The 16326-nt window shown below is 41.4% G+C and overlaps 1 long non-coding RNA gene across 1 annotated transcript; it reads right to left on the bottom strand.

The window, feature by feature from the left end:
- Nucleotides 1-660: 660 nt before the first annotated feature.
- On the bottom strand, nucleotides 661-14136 carry LOC140706414 (uncharacterized). The gene is made up of 2 exons (XR_012086056.2): nucleotides 14021-14136; nucleotides 661-13758 (listed from the first exon to the last, which is right to left on the bottom strand). It is a non-coding gene; the product is annotated as an uncharacterized LOC140706414 (long non-coding RNA).
- Between the last annotated feature and the right edge of the window lie 2190 nt (nucleotides 14137-16326).

Below are 16326 nucleotides of genomic sequence, written 5' to 3'. Positions count from 1 at the left end.
ATGGGAGCTGTAGTTCCCAAAAGGGACTTTTCTCAGCTCAGATAGCAGGCATGTTACCGCCTTCCCTGCTTAGCCAAGTGACTTGGAGTCATTATCTCTTGGGGCTCTGTGGTTGGTGGGCATTATTTTAAAAAGGAACGGATAGCAAAACAACAGTCATGACATAAGAACACCACCAGAAGCCCATGCACATGGCAAAAGGTCATTTTTTAAAATTATTTATATGGGCCCACAGCTTTACCTGGTTCTCTTCTCCCTGTTTTATGATGAAAGCATCTTATAAGGGAGGTTTGGCTGAGGAGCCAGTCCAAGGATACCAACTAAGCTTTGTAACAAAACTGGGGTTTGAACATAGCTCTCCCTGTTTTGGATCCAACACTAACCATTACACTACACTGTCCCACAAATAAACAAGCCTGAAATACCAGCAGAAAAACAATACAGTAACTAAAATATTTAACATATTTTTCCGTGTACAAGACTATACTTTTGTGTAAAATCTTTAGACTAAAAATTGAGGGCAGTCTTATACACGGAAGTAAGCTGAGGAGAGAACAAAAATAAGTGGAGGGGAAAGCACTTTGATCCCTTTCCCCCTACACTTGCTAAGCCCCACTTAGATTTCTTAATTTTGGATTAGAAAAGTGGTGGGGTGTCTTATACATGGGGGGTCTTATACACTGAAAAATATAGTAATTAGTGTAATGTGGAAAAATCCATATTAATATGCAGGACATAAGCAGCACTTTTGATGTTTATACTATGCATATCGGGCTGCTTAACAAGAATAAAAGTACCGCTTGTGAATGAAACAGATTTGAAGAAATGGAATATGACAACCCAAGTTAAGGTGTTGTGCAGCTTGTGAACTGTCATTCCTGACATTACACACTTCTTGTTGCTTGAAGATGCCGTGAGCACAAAGCCCCTTGACAGTTTATTTGCTCAAACCAGGAATTTCTAGGTTCAAGATCCTGACAAATTCCTTCTTTGCTAGCATTAAATGAAGCTGTTCTTTTATCCCAGACCATGTTCATCTATTTTAGGAAATGCAAGGAACAAATAACTGTTCTTTCTGCGGCCTCCTGAATGTTGCCTCTGCTAAGCAATATTAATCCAAATGCTACGGCAATATTAAGCCCAGCCCGCTGCCATGACAAACCATTTCCACTTCAGAGGCACCGTGTTAGCTTTCCTAAGACATGGAGTGTAAAATGTAAAAGACCATCGCACAGCAAACCGTCAGAACAATAAAGCCCTCGTACGTCTAAAGTTCTCAAACACTTTTTAAAAATATATATTTTGGTGTGGCTTCAGCCTCACAAAAATATGCCTCTTTTCTAACAACTCCCTGTCAGTGTTTTAGAAACATCTACCAAGAATAACGTTTCGGTGTTTGTTCATCTAGAAGTACAGGAAAACTGGCAAAAACCTTACTGCAAATGCAAATAAATACATCATTTAGTGATGTCATGAGAACATTTGCTCTTCCTTTCATAGAAATTGTGTTTTTCGTCTTTTCTTTTTTGGGGGGGAGGTTAATAATAACACCAAGTTGTACAATTAACTGTAAAAAAAAACACCCACTATGATTTTTTTAAATCATCTAAAATAGTCAATAGCCAGCAGCCCATCCTAGGCACATGTCTGTGAAAACTGCCCCGATGAGACCAACTATAGCCACAAGCCAAAGTGACTGTGTTTATAGTCTTTTTTTTCTACAGATGTGTCCTGGAATGAACCATAAAGCAAACACTTTACACATCAGTTCAGTCTTTGCCACCACGGCACTATGACTTCAGACTAAGGGTTGGTCTTGTTTACGGTTTCTTTCAGGTACTAGAGTTGCTCTAGAATTCTAAACTCTCTTAAGTTTAGAACAAGGCAGCCCTTCATCAAGTCGTTAGGAGCCAGAAGACCACAAAGCAGTAACAGAAGCAAGCTTTCAATAAGAGACAATTAGGTCTGAACCACATTTGTGTGAAGACGGGGCTTTGTTGCGGATGCTGGCATTTTTGAAAGTGCCTCGTAACATATGGAACTGAGCGACCCACTCAGGGTGCAGATGGAAAGCAGTTGAGTAAGGAATGAGGTAGGGAACAAGGAAGACTCATAGTACAGGCTTTCTATCCTGTAGCTTTGCAAACACAATACTAGTATTCTCATTCACCCTGGTGCATGCAAGTGCACAGCCTTTGTAAAAGAGAAAATGGGGAAGTGTGCAAGTTGTGACAGCTTGCACCATTTTTAAAAAAATGCATTATTCCTTTTTTAAAAGTATCATGTTCTTTTTTCATTTTAATGCTGCCACATTAGTGACTTCTAGGCTTATCACTGATGGCATTGTGCTAGTGCAACACCCACTCCATTTGGGGAGTTAATATAAGAGTATTGCAGTTTTGCACAAGCTTGCAAAGTCATATAATACAGTACAACTACGCTTGTGCAGATTTTCAGTCTAGGAGTCCTAATGTTGCATTATTATTTTTGATTGTCTTAAAATTGACTTTTAAAATACAAAAAAGGCAGAAAAGCCCTCACCCACCCCACCCCCCACTACAACTAGGATTCTCTTAGACTTTAACCACTCACTGAGTCGAAGACGTCCATGAGGTTTGTTTGTTTTTCACTACATCCAGAATTTCCTTACAAAAAAATACGGAAAGTGGATCTATCTAAATAGCAATCTGTATGTAGATAAGGATAGTGTTTCTGCAAGTGGAAGATCCCACATTACTGCGCTGGTAGGACTTGATCCCTCACTGGTACCCAACAGAATCCTGCCCTACTTGTTACACTTCTTAAAAAAAGGTTAGTATCATTATCAGTTGTTTTATTACTTTTATATTACTTTCGAACAGCCATTCTCATGTTGTAACACACACCTCATTACATGGCTTGATTCTAGATTGGCTTGGAATTTGAGGACCTGTAGTTTAAAAAAAATAAGTAGAAAAGTAGAAAAGTGTGTTTCCTCACTGTGTTTCAACAAGAAATACAAAACAAAAGCAAAAACAGATATGGTGGCACCTTAAAAGATTACTATGCCATCTTTTGCCATCAACACCTCTCTGCATAGGACAAATAGGACAATCTGTACACAAAAGAATTAATGGACATCAACCAGACAGCAGAAATTGCAATGCACAGAAACCTGTCTCAAATCCTTCAAACAACCAGGGCACTCTTCACAAGATATGAAGATTGCCATTTTGGAGAAGAAAAATTACAGAACAAAGATTCAGAGAGAAACAGCTGAGATAAAATATATGCACATGCTGGACACCCATCTCAGGAAATTATATATTAGCCAAGGTTTTTTAAGCCATTACCAAATACAATAATTATATTGTTATCTGCAATTATTTTTCTTCTTAACTAACCAGATCCAACTTTTCAGAATGAGGTTCAAAGGTAAAGGCTGTCATTTTCTACATTACCATATGTTGTTCTGTTTTTCTTCTTTTAATCGTTGTTGCTGTTTATAGAACCAAACCTCAAAAGAACTGAATACCAAATTGGATATTAAAAGCAAAGAGTGCTGCTTAAATAATGCCCCATAGTGCTTAAAGACCTATCTGGGCAGTTTACAATTTTTACATTTTTTTATTAAGCAGGCTAGACATTGCCCCCTCCTCCAGCAAGCTGGGTACTCAATTTACCAACCTCAGCATGGAAGGCTGAGTGAACCTCAAGCCAGCTACCTGGGATTATACCCAAGTTGTGAGCAGAGTTTTGGCTGCAGTACTGCAGTTTAACCACTGTGCCACAAGGCTCCTATTCAATCATTATGAGGCCTAAAATGCAATTAAACAACACCGTCCCTTTATATCAAAGCCTTGCATAAATGTTTTACCATGTCATCTCTGTATTTTAAATCTTATGTCTGATGAAGTGGATGTGTTCCACGTAAAATTACATTAAAATATAATAGTTAGTCTTTAAGGTGCCATGGCATCTTTTTTTTGCTTTCATTTTGTTGTGTTTCTTGTTGAAATGTTTGCATAGACTAACAGGACTACAAAAACTCTCAATGTGCGGTTCCTAAGAGCTACAGGTTAACAGAATACAGTGAGTATATAGTGAGTGAAAACAGTAAGGGATTAGAGAATGGGCTGCCCAGCTAAAATTCCCCTTTGAAACACCTGCATGTAGTTGTTTCTTCCTTTGTTGTTGAGGGACCTACTGATTCTCATAGACATATCCTTGCAGCTGTTGGAACTACCCTTTTATCAACTCAAACTTCTTCTTCTTCTTCTGCTTCTTTTTTTTTCTTGGATCTGAAGCACAGTTAACGTATTTTTCACAGATCTCTCATCACAACCACAGGATCACACAACTTTTCCCATTCTCAACAGCACAGATTCTGTCCTGAATTTTTTAAAAGTAATATATTGCACATCTATATTTGCTTCCAGTTGCTTGGCTGCTTCTAGGCCCGATGGATTTGTCTTACATCTTTCTGTCCAGCCTTTCTAATTCCATTAAAATCCGTTCGATTCCATGCAGTCCATTTATATGTGTCTAAATGGACTGCTGGCTTGGCGTTCATACGATTCTAGGCATGGATTAGATTTCACAATGGGAAGTTTTAAAAGATTCACATTGTTATTACCCCAAGGAAGAATCCATGCTGGAATTGCTCTCAAGATAGTTTAAGGTTACAAGCATCCGGGAGAGACGGCATTAATCATTTGTCTCAATGAGCAGCTGGGATGTTCTGAGAATCTTTTGACCTGCCTTCTTTTTTCTTAGCATGGACAGTGAGCAGTGGCAGAATAAGAGCTGTAAAGACATCGTTATGCAAGGGTTAGGGGGAAACTATCCAACGGGATGTCCACTACACCATAAAAGAAGCAGTGATTCAGGTAGGAGTAAGACAGATAGACTACGATGGTGGTCCTTAGGTAGTTGTACTGCCACTCAGACAAAGACGTTGTCTGGCTAGGAAACCAGATTTTCATAAGTATAAGGGTCCACTCTCTTTCAGTCTCCATGCCCTTTTTATAAATGTGATGTGATGTCTTGTACTGACTCTAACCAACCAAAGATGATAAAATATAGTAATAGTATGCCTGGAAACATATAAAGGTCATTCTTCCACTTATATAGTCCCTTTGCTCAACAATATCACTGGGAATGCCAGAGAAGGTTTTTTGTGTAAGAGACAGCAGGAACTTCTCTATGGTAGAGCAGAAACAAAACAGAACACAACAGAAAGGCCAGTTTGACACATCTTGCTGGGCACCATATTCAGGGAAGACCTAAAATGCAACTTTCTAGAAGTAGCAGGATCGTAGCTCCCTCTTGTTACTGTAGCTTTGTCATCACATCGCAGGCCCAATCGTCAGTCTGAATAAGACAGCATAAAACCCAACAGTAAGTTGCAACAAGAGTAGGCCTATTGAATCAATAGAAGTTACATGGAAGTTAGCCATCTTGGCTCCTCTTATTAAGAGAAAGCTGAACTATAAATAAAACAAATCATACATAAATATGCATTGACTCACAAAATCCCCAATGATTCAATGGGCTAACTCTAGAGGTGACTCCCTACTGGATTTTGGGGTCTACAGCACCATTGTGGCCATTGGCAGCCATAGCTTGAAAAAACTTTCCCATGTTTTTGGTCTTCCCATTGCTGGTTTCAACCCTTTCTGTTTTCTGTATCCTTCTGACCTTTGATAGATCACATCCTAGGGGACAATCATGCAGCCCTTTGTAGCAACAAGGGCTGCATGATTGTATTCAGAAAAGTATGCAGAAAAGAAAATTGGAAAAAAATCTTAAAGCCTACATACGTCTACTTCTGCTATAACTAAGAAGTATTCCCCCCTACTCCTCCCCCCCTACTTATGCACACAGAACAGCGGGGGGGGGGAGAGAGAATTCTCAGTATGGTAGTTCTTTATACAGCATGCCATGAAGAGATATTGTATCCCCTACTTTAATACACTAATCTAATCTCAGAACTGCAAAGCTGGAAGGGACCCTATGGATTGGGTCCGGTCCTTGTCAAGGAGGCACAGTGGGGAATCGAACTCCCAGATGCCTAAATCCCTGAGCTATCCAGCAGAGCCATCCTCTGTTCTAGAGAGGGGCTGAACCTACCGAGCAGAACGTTGCTTATTTTTAAATACTGCTTCAATTTTGCCTCTAGCAAATCTCCAAAGAGATGATATAGAGGTATGTCAACAGGAGGCAAAAAGTTTCTATAAATATAAACCTAAGTTACAATTTAATCTAATTTGTTTTTCTCGTGGTAATAGGGCAATAAAAGGGTAAAGGTAAAAGTTCCCCTCGACATTTAGTCCAGTCGTGTCCGACTCTAGGGCACGGTGCTCATCCCCGTCTCCAAGCCATAGAGCCAGCATTTGTCCGTAGACAGTTTCCGTGGTCACGTGACCAGTGCAACCAGACACAGAATGCTGTTATCTTCCCACTGTGGTGGCACCTATTCATCTACTCTCATTTTTACATGCTTTCGAACTGCTAGATTGGCAGGAGCTGGGACAAGCGATGGGAACTCACTCCATCGCGTGGATTCGATCTTATGACTGCTACTCTTCCAACCTTGCAGCACAGAGGCTTCTGCGGTTTAACCCGCACCACCACCACTGGATCAATTCCCCAATTATCTCTGTGGTCTGCTAAAGCTTACCAGTGTCCAAGGCTTGGAACATTATTTTTTTAAAAAGAAACTTGATTTGTAACTCATTATTTTGCAGCATCAAGATCATTACTAAAAAGACCGTAAAAGTAACTGTTGCATTATTTGTGCATTGTATTGTCCTTACCAGCTTTCCCCCCACTCAAAAAATACCAGAAATGCTCCCCAATTCCCTCCAGAGGCCAAATTTGATATTAGCCCTGAAAAATATTTCCAGAAATATATTCTGTCTCTTTCAGAAATGCCACTTAAAAATCACACGCACACATGCACAACATTTTTAAAAGGACAGTTTTCTTTTGACCAAGCCAGGCGCAAGGAAAACATCTGTTCAGCTTGGCTCCCTCCTTAGACATTTAGGGTGGAGCAAAACAAATGGGGTGTGTGATGATGGCATGCAAAGAAGACCAATTTGGGAGCACGGCAGTGCTACAGGATTTTTAAAAAGTGGTGATATAGTGATAACCTGGGTTCTTAACAGGAAGCATTTGTAATTGGGCGATTTAATCTGTAAAGATTTGTAGTAAAAGAATATGGAAGTTTGAGACCAGGATCATCATGGACATCACTAGAAGCACCATAATGCTAAACTGGTACAAAAAATAAACCAAGGAAGAATAAAAAGATCCAAGAACTCATGTTGATGAGGGTTGGGGATGGAACAATGCAAGAGAAATATCACATACCATGCTTCCCTGAAAATAAGACAGGGTCTTATATTAATTTTTGCTCCAAAAAAAGTATTAGGGCTCATTTTCAGGGGATGTTTTATTTATTTTTTCATGTACAACCATCTACATTTATTCAAATACAATCATATCATCTTCTGGTTGCTGCACAATGGTGGAGGGCAGGGTTTCACTTAATTAGGGCTTATTTGGGGGGTAGGGCTTCTATTACGAGCATCGTGAAAAATCCTACTAGGGCTTATTTTCAGGTTTGGTCTTATTTTCGGGGGAACAGTATTGGGGAAAGTTCTACTAAGACCAGTAGAGTATCCAGTACTTAAAGAGGAACAAATCCTCTATCTGAAAAAGCATGGCTGTGAGCTGAAAAGTAGAAGAGAGAGAAAAAGTAGAAGAGAGAGAAAAAGTAGAAGAGAGAGAAAATTGGAGGATTTCACGTTCCATTTTATTTAAAGAATTACAATACTTCATTCTATTTTGCATCACAACATAGATAAAATTATATTCCATGCAAGGTTCCTGCATCACTTGAAACAGATGAAGCATGATTTACTCATAGCTAAACTGTTTGCTTTGCTTTGCTTCAAGACAGATTTTCAACTGTTTGGGGAGCAAATTTTTTGGAAGCCAGTCTATTAGATTTGAGAGATAGCTTTTCCATCTTCTTGTTTCATAGAGTTCCCTTTCTCTGGCAGGGATGAAACTGTCAATTCCCAGTGACGAGAATCAGTCAGACAATGGGTTTCCTTGAACTGCAAAAACATCTGGTTCCATTAATTAGCCAACAATATGTTTACACTTAACCAAAAGGCCTAAGCAAAATGTTTCCCAGGATTAAGCTGATGTCTCTTATCCAGCCCTTAAATGATCTTTCAGGAGAGTCGGCCAACACCATTGTATTGATATAAACCTTGACATTAATGGGGTGGGGACCCAGTGGATTACACAGACTGTCCCCTTGAGAGATGAGCTGCTTTCATTTGTTAGGGTAAACACCCTTTTCTCAAAGACGAGAGGGCTGAACATTGGCAGAGCACAAACGGACAGCCAAAGGTCAGTCCAAGCAATGAGGTCAGCTCATGAACTGGGTCAATGAGCCTCCACCACCTGATATTTGTAAGACAGAAACTGCAATTCAGTGTTCTAAGTCTCAATCTTATGTGGTCTGGAACAGCCAGGGATCTCAATAACCAATCATATGTTCTCGTAAGAAGACGTCTACTCCTAAAAATCTTTATTAAAGCTGATCCTTGGGAGCTTCCCATCTTATGCGGTTAGGTGGCTGGTGATCAGGGATAATCCTTTTATGTCTTGGTGGCTCACTTACGTAGCACCTTCCAATGATACAGATTGTCAAAAGCTGCAGCTGCCTTATGTGATAGAGCAATGAACTGCAAGCAATAGCTTTCTCCATAGAATTCCTTTGGGTTCAGAGCTGATTCCACCCACCTGAGCCAGCCTGTTGATTTCTTGTGGGCAGGGAGGAGTATAAAAGAGCTTCCTGTTCCTGATGAACTTTGCTATAGCAGTCATTTTTTCTGAGCTGTGGTGTGTTCCTATATCTTTGGTTATACAGTGGTGCCTCGACATACAAACTTAATTGGTTCCAGAACTCTGGTTGTAACTTGAAATGGTTGTAAGTCGAAGCACCATTTCCCATAGGAATGCATTGAAATGCAATTAATACGTTCTGACTGAAAAAGAAGTCACCAAAAAAACCGCACAAAAAAACAACCCACTGCAAGACCCATTGGAAATGCGATTAACCCGTTCCAGCCAAAGGGGGAAGAAAAAAAAGAAAAGCAAACAAACCATGCAAGAACCTTCAGAAATGCAAAAAAAAAAAAAAAAAGGCAAAGCAAAAAGCAAACAAACTGTGCAAGACCCATTGGAAACACGATTAATCCATTCTGGCCAAAGGGGGGGGGGGAGGAAGAACAGCAAACAAACTGTGCAAGACCCTTCGGAAATGCAAAAAAAAAAAAAGCAAAGCAAAAAGCAAACAAACCATGCAAGACCCATTGGAAATGGGGAAAAACATTCATTATATTCTTATGTGGGAGGTCAATGGCTTCTTCTGGGGGAAGAGAGACTTGTTAACTCTATTTCCTCTTCTTGAAATTGCAACTTTATCAAGTCCCAGTCAGCAGCTATATATTATTGGTCTGGAGGAGTGCAGCTTTGATATTGCATGGCCAGTAATTACAGCATGTTACAACCGGAAGAGTTTGATACAGGAAGAGGGCAGAGTAAGGGATAGGAACAAGTGAGTGGTCTCTCTTAAAATTCAAGAGAGATTTTTAAAGATGATATTATTCCTGCACATGAGTGCAGCAATAATCTTGTCCTGGCAGAACAAATCAACATTCTACAAGGCAATTCTAAAAATGGGGGCAGCTCAAACAAAAAAACTATAACTTTCAACCTGGGCTTTGGGTCAGGAGCAAATCTGGCGGAGGTGTAACATTCTGTTCTTGTTCTGTGTCCAATTTGGGGATATTTGGGTAAAAGGTTCTTGAGTTATGCTTTTTTAAAATTTAAATCTGTTATCATTCACACCTGTCAAAAAACAACAGCCCTGACAACTTCAGGGATGTTCCCTTGCTTGGTGTCATGTTGTGAATGGTAGTGAGCACAAGAGGGTATCCTGTAGACCAGGGGTCCCCAACCCCCGGTCCACGGACCCGTCCCAGTCCATGGCCTTGCCAGAATGGGCCACGGAGACAAATCCCCTTTCCCCCACACATGCACAGATGCATGTGCACCCCTCCTACACACGCATGGCCCCTCCCATGCATGTAGACCATCTTGACTGCTGCCCTTCATGTTGTCAACATTCCGGGTGCTTTTTCATATGTAAAGCTTGGGATCCCTTTTCCTGCTGGCAATGCAGATATGATATAGTGTACTAACAGCAGGCCATTTCTTGGCATTTTGAATCATGGATACAGAAGCACAATACCCCACATTAATAAACTGGACATTTTTGGAAGAATTGAAGATACAATATGCCACCACTTATATATGTGGTGCACATATAATTAGCCCTTTTGGGGAGCATAGCTACAGAGGCTATGTGATTGTGCTGACCTGTATTGCCATGCAGGGCCAGCTCTAGTATTAGGTAGAGACCAGCAGCTTTGGGGAGAGGCGAGAGCAGCAGGCCCCACCCATTCCTGCTGAGCTTCCTAGACACTCCTTTTCTTTGGAGGACAGAGCTAGTGTGAGCCACACAACCATATGGAAGCCAACTTGTCTTTCAACCACAGCCAGAAAAAAAAAGTCTTGGGGCCAGCCTTGATGCCCTAAATTCTCATGATCAGGATTTCAGCCTCTGCTTTCAGAGGATTAGTTTGTCTCCCGGGGAGCCGTGCCTTCGTCTCTATACATCTTGGTTAGCCCTTTTGTGTTTTTTGGGGGGTTTTTTGTCACAAGCATACACACATATACTCTCTCTTCCCGCCTGCATTACAATCATAAAAGAACAAAAAAAAATCCATGGCCCACGCCATCTCCAAATTCTCAAAAATTCCCACTAACCATAAAGGAACGAGCCCGCATTCTGCAAGGCAGTCTTTTGTTCATATGCCAGCCCAGGCCCAACATGGTGGCCTTTGCCAACCCAGCTGGGTATTTTGCTGGCACCGTTGCTGTAAAAGTTGCCAGGCAGCGGCCAAGTCAAGAATCTGCAAGCATGGACTGTTCGCGGAGAGGGGGAAGATAATCAATTCCATGTGCTTGGTTCTTTTTGTTTATTGCCTAGCAGAAAGTAATTTATTCGCAGATTCCAAATCATATTTCAGATACGTAACAAGCGGTCCATTGTGCATCTTGGGAATGGCCTGGGTTGGAAAGCCTTCATTATGTGCAATATTATAAAGATTCCCTTCTTGTTATTTCCAAATATTGTGACTGATTTATCTTCTTCAATGACATGCTAAGAGCTCTTCTGTACAGTCCGGCTCCATCCAACAAATAGAGCAATGTAGGTTGTTGTTGTTGTTTTCCATGCCTGCCACAAATAAGGACAGCCATCTACACCTCAGTCTTTGCCAAGTGGAAGGAGCCCACCATCCAAGCATCACTTGATATGCACCTTTTGGAACGCTGCAACAGCATTGATCATTATCTTCCTAACACACATTATCTGGACAGTTTCACTTCACTGACAAACGAAAACGAGGCCTTAAGGCAGGAATAAGATATTAATAACCCAGGCTGTCTTTTGCAGGAAAGGTGGAAAAAAGTCTCCTGGTCTTCAAGCAGAGGAAGAGGTGGAATTATGATTAATTCCACTCTTTTAACACTGAACCTTAATGATTGAATTCCAACCTCACATGGGTGTTGAGACACTGACTTATCTGCAAGTTTACATATATATAGCTGCTTGCAGCAGCACGTCCTCTCATGTAAGAATCAACTATACAGGCTGGCTCTTGTTCAGTGGGGGATCAAACTCCCAATCTCTGCCTCCACAGCCGTGCAGCCAACTCACTGAGCTATCCAGACAGCTAATCTATACACACAACGTATGCAAATTCTGTGCAAATTTATATCCTCTTTTGGCACTGAATAAGCAGCCACACCAAGTTCAACATGCCTGGAGGGGAAGATCTGCATGTTTCATATTTTTTTCCAGTCTTCTGAAATGTGCCACTCAAAGTACGTAAATGAGTTCAGGGCTCTTTGGTGACAGGATCTAATACACAAATAAGAAATAACACACACATACCACAACTGAGGTGAGAGGTACCAGCTTCTATGGGTGCAGTTGCCTCCATCACTGTCTAGCATGCCTCCACAATTAAACAAAGCCATCAAGTACACAGTCTGCCACATTAACTGAGATTTAACTTGTTTCTTTAGAGGGAAAACACCAAGGGTGAAATCAGATCCCAGGTCTCAGAGATAAAGCCTGAGGCCAGTTAACCCTAATTTCAAGCTCCTGGATTGGCCAAGGATTCATACCAAGATTGCTGGATAGCTCAGTGGTTTAGGTATCTAGACGTTGAGAGTTTGATTCCCCACCTGGCCTCTTTGACAGCGGCTAGCCTTGATAACCTCCATAGGGTCCCTTTCATCTCTGCACTTTCAAGATGATGATAACTGAGAACCTGGCCTTTTCTGCCTCCCCTGATCAAAATAAGTTATATTTTCCTCCTGCCATTGCTTTTAAGCTCTAGGAGCTGACTTCAGGGACACTGGCCTGGAGAATGTATTGCTGATCTGCATTTGGATACTGCCGCTAGCGCTCCATTTTGGCCCCAGCCTTGTCTTCTTTGAGTAACTCTATCCTTCTGGTGTATTTTCTTTCCATAGCAAGGGAGAAAAACAGAATGATGGTTTGGGCTAGTTTCTCTGGTAATGTACTGCATGATATCAGAGTTCACGGTTCTCAAAGTCAAAGATATCTCATTAGCACCTATAATTGAAACACATTAGAAAATACAAATAACCTTTTTCATGGGATGGCGCTGGGGGAAGAAGAGAAGACATTTTGCTTTCCTTTACCCCAGTGTCAAACCCACATATCATTGCACGCCAAAAGTTCTGTTGTCTTTGCCAAAGAATATTCAACACCTTCCAATTTCTGTATTTTCACAGGGCTTTTTCGCACTCTTCATGGGAATATCGAACTGCGTCTGGCCAGCTAACCTTTTTTACTGCCAGCAGCGATTCCTATGCAAACTACCTGAGCAAAAAATCCTGGGGACAGAAGTCAAAATATGAGCTCACTCTCCACTTGCAAAACATCAGGACGGCTCCCCTCGCCAACCAACAGTGATTCTATAAATTGTTTTACTCTAAACCGGCTTTAATTGAGGTCTTTCACATCTAAGCCCTATTTTCGGAAGGAGAGGATATGTCACATTGGAGATTTAGGGCTCCAGCCATTGCTTAAAAGAAAGAATGTTTACCCAGTTGAGATCAACAGGTTGTTATTTCATTGTTTGCTCACAGCTGAGATTTACAGGTTGTGATTTTGCTGCCCCATCACCAGACTCACAAAGAGGAGACAACAAACGGGAGAGTCCAACAACTGGCACAGCCAGAGGGATTGTGCTGATTGGCAGTTTTGGACCATCCAGAATCCCAAGGAACGTCCATCCTTTGAATCCAGATGAAGACAGAAAACCACCGGTGCTTTTAAAAGTTTGTTGTGGAGAGAGGGATGAAGTACAATCCAAGACAGCAAAAAGACACAGAGAGATGTCCTCGCACGTAGAGAAGCCTCTCCTACGTCCAGCTAGGTGTGGTCTTTTCTATTAGCACAAAATCAGTGGAAATTCAGCAGAATCAGCAGAGTATTGATCAGTCCAGGTAGTCGAAATAACTCACACACAAAAAGGCAGCTTCGCCCAACACCAACGTGTATTTACAGGATATATACAGCAGTTCAGCCTGGCAGCATAAGAGGATAGCGTTAATCACAAATCAGGAATACATCTTCTATATAGCCTCTCTCTCTCTCTCTCTCTCTCTCTCTCTCTCTCTCTCTCTCTCTCACACACACACACACACACACACACACACACACACACACACACACATCTGCATGTGACCAATCACATTAGATGTTACATCATCCATGAGTCAGCATCCATGAGTCAGCATGACTCAGCATTCTTCCACACCTGTACAAAATGCCTGCTCATTAACATACCTTTTCTGTTCAGGCCTGGAAATTATCCTTGTCCAATAGCCGGCACCCCCATCTCCAGCAGAGGGGCTACCTTCACATGGCCAGCCCAGAGGGTCTTTTATAGCTTAGCTTCTCTGTGTTGAAACCGGCAGGGAGGAATGGAAAAACGTTCCCTTTCCCAGACTCATGCGCCGCTGCCTCCTCAGTGTGTTATCATTTTGATAAGATAAGCCACATTTACAACAAGAGGTTTCAAAGCTCAACGTTTCTTTCTATGCTTATTGGCAAAAGAAAAGGGAAAAAGAAGGAAGGCAAAATCACAAGACTGTGGATCCTTGAAAGCTCACATTGAAATTAAACCATTAGTTTTCAAAGTGCCACAATATTTTGACTTTCTCTTTTTTCTTTTGCCAAGACACGGAGAAAGACTAAGATGGATACTCCCTTGAGAATTTCTGTGCTTGTAGCTCTTACTAGGATAAAGCCATATGGCATTCATGAAACGGTTGCAGAGCTTTCAATTTTTGGTTAAACTCCTCTAGATGTGCAGCAGAATTCCAGGGACTGATAGAGCAGAATAGCTTATGTTTCTCCAGAGTAGTCCACCCGTTTTCTCATTAACTGGCACTTACAGTCTCAGTGACTCACTCTGAGACATTGGTAGGAGAAAGAATAAAGCATTTAATTTACATTTGTGAACAGATTAAACAGCAAACTGCCAAGCATGACTGCTTTCAACAACAGACTTCAAGATAAGGGGGGAAACACAGAGGAGAGAGGTGGGGTTCTCATACCTGTGGAGGTCCTGGGATGCTCATGCACCAGAAATCTATTAATTTGCTTCATCTGATTGGTGGAAAGTTTCAGCCAGCTCATGAGGGGATGATGGGATATAAGGTCAGATGGAACAGTTGGGATAAGAGTGCAGCAACTAGCTTATACCAATGCACTTCTTCATTCTTGCTTCAAGATGTCATTATCATGCAAAACTTTGCTTATGTCTTGGAACTACACTACAGTACATTGTAAGTATATCTTGGAAGTAGATAGCTTTGTTGTCTTCTGTGAGAATGTGTCGTAATTGCTTGAAACTCTGAAATTACTTTGATTTTCCTTCACATTACATTGATTTTGCTTGAGTCATCAAACCTTTTGCTGAACTTTTATGTTTCACTAATTTTTTTAATGGCACTATCACATTTTCCAGCTGTGTTGTCATTTAGACACAGCTGGAGGGGGTTGAAAGTACTAAATCCTGTGGCTTAACACACATGGACGTTCTTAAATATTTTTGTGAGTTTTCAAGTTTCTACCTTGCAGGCTTGGTTTGCCAACAGGAGCAACAACTTACTTGTTTTGCTCTCCTTGAAGCCCCAAGGAACAAATGGTTTAGAGCAGTGGTCCTCAACCTTGGGCCTCCAGATGTTATTGAACTACAACTCCCAGAAGCCTTCACCACCACTTCAGCTGGCCCGGATTTCTGGGAATTGAAATCCAAGATAATCTGGAGGTCCAAGATTGGGGACCACTGGTTTAGAGGGTGTTGGGAGAAGGGTCTCATAGAAGCCTCCCCAATCAATCACTCGTGCACTGACCTAATTGGCAAGCACCCAGGCATCATGAGGGGTACGTGGATCCTCTCTGTGATGACCTGGAGACCCTGAAATGTGCAAAGATGAACATGATAAAGGACAAAAATGGGACAGACCTCACAGAAGCAGAAGACATCAAGAAGAGGTGGCAAGAATACACAGAGGAATCATACCAAAAAGATTTGGATATCCCAAACAACCCAGATAGTGTGGTTTCTGACCCTGAGCCAGACATCCTGGAGAGTGAAGTCAAGTGGGCATTAGAAAGCTTGTCTAACAACAAGGCCAGTGGAGGTGATGGCATTCCAGTTGAACTATTTAAAATCTTAAAAGATGACACTGGTAAGGTGCTACATTCAATATGCCAGCAAGTTTGGAAAACTCAACAGTGCCCAGAGGACTGGAAAAGTTCAATCTACATCCCAATCCCAAAGAGAAGCAGTGCCAAAGAATGCTCCAACTACCGTACAATTGCACTCATTTCACACGCTAGCAAGGTTATGCTCAAAATCCTACAAGGTAGACTTCAGCAGTATGTGGACCAAGAACTCCCAGAGGTACAAGCTGGATTCCGAAAGGGCAGAGGAACTAGAGACCAAATTGCTAACATGCGCTGGATTATAGAGAAAGCCAGAGAGTTCCAGAAAAACATCTACTTCTGCTTCATTGACTATGCAAAAGCCTTTGACTGTCTGGACCACAGCAAACTATGGCAAGTTCTTAAAGAAATGGGAG

This window comes from Pogona vitticeps, chromosome 4 (assembly GCF_051106095.1).
Source record: "Pogona vitticeps strain Pit_001003342236 chromosome 4, PviZW2.1, whole genome shotgun sequence".
In the NCBI taxonomy this organism is placed as follows: domain Eukaryota; kingdom Metazoa; phylum Chordata; class Lepidosauria; order Squamata; family Agamidae; genus Pogona; species Pogona vitticeps.
This window is presented reverse-complemented; position numbering and strand designations above follow the sequence as displayed.